The following is a 6000-nucleotide window of genomic DNA, read 5'->3' as shown; positions in this document are numbered from 1 at the left end:
CTTTATATACGAAAGTTTACAACTAATAGGTAATAAATCGAAGTCGTAATAATCAATAATAATATCGAAGGACTTAACTCCATCCTTAATGAAGGGACAAGGGCTTGTGCTCATTCAGATGAAACGAAGCGTTCACCATTCAGATTCCAGGCCTGAAAGGGGAACATGTTGAGGGTTTGTCGTATTCATAAATAAATACTTGATATACTTGGCGATCAACAACCATACTTATTTATTTATTAATATTTTATAAAACAACTATAGCACAATTTTCTGTGCACAGAAAATAATAAGGCTCCTTAAATGGCAATGGGGAGGACATATTTGTAGGATGGAAAATAATAGATGGACGAAGGGCTTAACAGATTGGGTTCCACGAGAGGAAAAAAGGAAGAAAGGGAGACCACGTAAGAGATGGAGAGACATTTTCAACAACAGAGATCCCATTGGATGCGGACGGCACGGGAAAGAGATGTTTGGAAAGATTAAGGAGAGGCCTACGCTACAGAAACGGGTACTACGTTTAAATTTTAATAAAATTACAGTAAACTAGTTTAATTATAAATTATATATATATATATATATATATATGTATAGTTTAAACTAGAGTAAGATGTTAAATATTGCTGTAGTAGAAAAAAAAGGCTATTGTTATTTTTTTATTTTAATTTTATTTTATTTATATTACAATTTGTTATTTTAAAGTGACATCCCCCACTTCTTAAATTGTACTAATTTAATTTGAAACTAATATTACAACCTGAGAGTTGAACAAGACATACCATGATTTACGATCCATGCGTCACTCGAACGGTTGGTTTAGTTGGTAGGAGCGGTCGGGCGGAACCCGGGAGGCGTGGATTCGAGTCCCGCATCGTTCATAAATTTTGGTACTAAATAGGTGTAAATATATATAATATAGTACCTATAAATAAAAAAAGCGAGTCGGACACAGATACTGACAGTCGGACACACACCTAGGATTCCATACAATATTTTTATTATATAATTACAATGTATAGTTTTCAAATTATTTTCCTTGGATTGTATGCATAAATTTTATACTTATTGTATTAGACGGTACTAATTTTCAAAGTTCTAAGTCACCAGAACATGCCTTATAAATTTTGATTCCCTAAAGAGTATATTTATTGAAGTAGGCGTTACTTTGAGGAAATCCATAATTATCCAAATGTTTTGAGTTTTCTTTAGTGGGAATTCCGCCAATATTTGTCTTGAAACAATTCGCCTCTACACGAGGCATCCTCAGGAGATGTTGACTCGCCAAAGATAAATATTGGCGGAATTAACACTAAAGAAAACTCAAAACATTTGGATCCCTTAAGAGTGTCGAAATATAAGTTTTTAGCGACATGAGAGGCCTTTTTTACACGCTTTTAATTAGCTTCACCTGTATGTATGTTTGTTTGTAATTAACTCATTTGGGCGCGATTTTGACCCACTTTAAACGGTCAGATTTCATTCAAACTTCGTAGATTTATCGAACACCGATGACAATACATTAATTTAATAAAATTATTCCATTTTTCAATTTGCAAAATAAGATTTATGATAATTTATATAATTTTTTCATCTATCGCCGATAAGGCAGGAATTCATGTTCATTTTAAATTTCAACCATTATCTTGGGTCCATAATCAATGGGTGTTTCTTTAGTTTTCTTAAACTATTTTCTTTATTACTTTAACTTAGAAGTTTAAATTTTCACAACTTTAAGAGACTGTAGCCTTGAGTATATCGTTTTAAATTCAACTCGATACCTAAACGCGTTCCCGATATACAGGGTCTTGACAGACACATGGACGGACAACTAAGTGGCTTCCGCTTTTTGCGTTTAGGGTATGATATTTCTGACTGAATTATTTAAGATATATAATATATTTTGATGCATCCAATATACGATAATTTCTTTTGATACAGCTAGTTCTTTATTATTTTTTATGAAATAATTTATATTATTTAAACACGACTCATAATATATTAGATGCAACACCTTACAAACTAATTTGTTATGTATATTACAGCCATTGTTAAATACTCGTATTTGATTGAATAGAGTGGCCGTTGAGTTTCTTATGTGTTCTTCTCACGAGCTCAACTTCTAACAAACATAATATGGTAAATTCAGTAACTTAAAAGAAATATTTTTAGTGACAATTCCAAAGCGCTTAGCTTAAGAGTAATTGAATAAACTTGTTACATCACTTTACATATAATATTGTAATTGAAATGATTTGTAAAACGATGAAAATGTAAATCTTGATTTAAAAGAGTGACATTGAGCTTCTTTCTACTTCTTCTCATTAGCTCAACCACTTACGCACAGATAGAAGTGGTTTTGATAATTTTATTCTTAATTTTTTTTACTACTTAATCTCTTCAGTAAAAAAAGGTTTTGTTATTAATTTCACAACAATGATTCAGTATTTGAATTAATTAATTAATTCAAAGTAACAATAAAAAAGTAACAGTTGCGAGTTCATTCTCTAATGGAATGAAAAATATTATTTAATTATTTGCTTTGTTTCGCTCAGTACCAAGTCAGAAACGTAAGTAAGAATACGAATAAATAATATATAAAATCTCAACATCTTTAAGAGCTACAGCCGAGGCTGCTTTATTAAAATCATAAATCCAACGTCAAATACAGATGTGGTACAGACAGAAACTCGGTACTTTATTTAAATTAGCTTCTTTTGTGTCAAAATTCGTATGGAGATTGCTAAATAGAAGGGGGACTATTCCATACATAGCGTTTAATGTATTAGTCGATTTGGTAGGGATGCGTTTTACGTAGGGTGATCAATAAAAAGTTATATGTGTGTATTGCGCCAATTTCCGCCGTAAAACAGTAATGTGTAAACATTACTGTGTTTCGGTCTGAAGGGCGCCACTAGTGAAATTACTAGGCAAATGAGACTTAACATCTTGAGTCTCAAGGTGACGAGCGCTATTGTAGTGCCGCTCAGATTTATGGGCTTTTCAAGAATCCGGAGCGGCACTGCATTTTAATGGGCAGGGCTTATCAATTACCATCAGCTGAAGGTCCTGCTCGTCTCGTCCCGTATTATGATAAAAAAAAATGTTCTCCGTAGCTTTATTTAAAACTTATTTTTATCATTACCTGTCGACATCCCGTTGTTAAGCACTACCCGTTTTTGAGGCTATTTTAATCAATAAATTTTATTCCATATTGTTCTTATTTTAACAGGAATCGACTGTAATATTTTCTTCGTTTATTATGCTTTTTGAGTTCTAAAATGCTAACACGCTTACAATTTGTATGATACATTGAACGAAAATGAATTAATTCATAATCAGATCATAATAAAGAGCTGACGTCATATTACTAGACTATAGAGACTATTGTCTACGTATAACTTACTAACTAAGGCTAGACTACGTGTAAGGCGCATTGCGATTTGATTTAAATCATTTTAGGAAACTCTACTATTTCCGTATCTAAAGGCATACGATGAAAATAGTTTATTCTTTCTGAATTATAGCTACAGGTATAGCGCCAGCGGTGTAATAAGGAGAAAGACATATTAACTCTCACCCCGGAGCCACTGGTTCAATCCTCAATCGCCACGTATCAATGTGTTTACGGATTTTGAGTTCATGTAACGTACGCTTACTCAACACTGTATCCTTCCAAATCGGCAAGTGAAGTAGTGCACTAGATTTGTCACATACACAAAAATCGAAAGTGCCATACGGCACACTATTCCCTCACCAATTCTGACCCTTACTTTGTTTATAAGATGGTTTATTTTGCACGGTCTCATAGCTTGTTTCAATTGATTTCTGATACATTCACTCAAATCATCCTAATTATATGCAATCTATTAATAGACGTAAAATAATACGCATTGACAGAACGCTGCGCCAAAATCACGCCGATCCGAGGCACTGCGGCGCGGGGGAATTTGCCGACTTCTGCGGAATCGCAACGCTCACAACATGAGTTTTAGACTATGAGAGAATGTGCCGAGGTGATCATATTACACTATCAGATAACTGTTTTGTTGTTGTCGCAAGTAGCGTCCCACAGCAGCGCCCTTCACCGTGCCCGAGCCACCAGGGTAGTTGTAATACTAGTTTATATTTAATTTAGAATTCAATGAAATTGTGTTCCAGATCTTCGTGCCACTTCACTTCCCATCATGTGAGAATCTTCCCCGTTTCCGTTTTTGTCTTAATATACATTATCTATATCACAAATGCATTTCTAAATTGCGAGTAATGTGATGACATGAAATGTGAAACTTTTCATTTATAATTAATTGGACAATATTTATTAATTTTTATATTATTATGTTAATTATTATTTTTTTGCTAATGACATGCAAAGATATTTTAGCCAGCAATTTAATTATGCATATATTACATAATTTATTGTATTTAATTAATTTGCATGCTTAGTTAAACATGAAGGAACAGGTAAAACTGTTATATTGTACCATCGTAACATGTCATGTTTATACGCAAATAAAGAATTTGATTGATTGATTGATATAAAAATATAATATTAAACCAATCCTGTTAATGTGTGTAATGTTAATATCACGCCAACCTATCACCAGTGGGAGGCTCCATTGCACAGGATGCCGGCTAGATTATAGGAACCACAACGGCGCCTATTTCTGTTTCGATCTGAAGGGCGCCGTAGCTAGTGAAATTACTGGGCAAATGAGACTTAACATCTTATGTCTCAGGGTGACGAGCGCAATTGTAGTGTCGCTCAGAATTATTGGGTTTTTCAAGAATCCTGAGCGGTACTGCATAGTAATGGGCGAGGCGTATCAATTACCATCAGCTGAACGGCCTGCTTGTTTATAGAATACTTCATAAACATTTGTTTATGGTACCTATGTTCTATACTGACTTGGGGTTATCTATGGCTACTCTCTTGTTGGTCTGGTTCTATTGAAGAATACACGTTTAAAATGTAAGTGCGTTTTATTTAATTTAAGTCCAATTAAATTAACATGGTGTCAGGTGCGTCGGGTGCGGTGCCGCCCCAATTTTGACTCGTGGAGTCAAAGACTCAAAATTTACTTAACACCTAATGACTTGGACAGAGCAAAGTAAAATAGCCATATTGCTTAATTTCATCGGGGAGCAAGGTATCCGAATATATAATTCATTTGATTGGGAGTCAGAAGACAAGAACTTTGACGAATTAATTGAGAAGTTCAGAGCGCATTTTTCACCGAAAAAGAATTTAATAATAGCTAGAAATGAATTTTTTGTCACCATCCAAAATGGCGGTGAGCGCTTGGAAGAATACTTCACGAAAGTTATAAATATTGGTCTGACGTATGAGTTTGGTAAATTAATAGAAGGGCTTACGGTGAGTAAAATTATAGCAGGATTGGATGAGAGGTATAATAATTTAGAGGCTCAGTTAATATCCGAAGATGATGCAAAGTTAGACCTACCATATGTAATGAACTTTTTAAAAAACGCAGAAAACTGTAGACTTTTTGTACAACAAGATAAAACAGACGAATGTAAATTAGAAGCGGAGGTGTTTGTGGCAAATAAAACAAAAATTTTTAAAAACTGCCGAAACTGTGGCAAAACTCATGGACTTAATAGATGCTCAGCATTTGGAAAAACATGTTTCACATGTAAAAAACCTAATCATTTTTGTAAGATGTGTAACCAACGTCATAACAAAGTACATGTGGTAGAAGAAGCAGCATCAGTTGAGGAGGCAGCCTCTGATGGATTTTTAATAGGAATGGCAGAGGTGCATCACCATACCATGCTGCGAAATGAGATCCGTTAAGACTTTATTGTGAATGATAAACAGGTAATGGTAAAGATGGACACAGGTGCAGGCTGCAACATTATAGGCAGTCAGATATGTAAATATTTATCCATTTCGGATGAACAAATCATGCCCTGTAATAAAAAAGTATTTCAATTAGACGGGAAAAGTGTAAAAATACAGGGTGAATGTGAGTTATT

The sequence above is a fragment of the Leptidea sinapis genome, chromosome 42, assembly GCF_905404315.1.
Source record: "Leptidea sinapis chromosome 42, ilLepSina1.1, whole genome shotgun sequence".
NCBI classification, from domain to species: Eukaryota; Metazoa; Arthropoda; class Insecta; order Lepidoptera; family Pieridae; genus Leptidea; species Leptidea sinapis.
Note: the sequence above shows the minus strand (reverse complement) of the source record.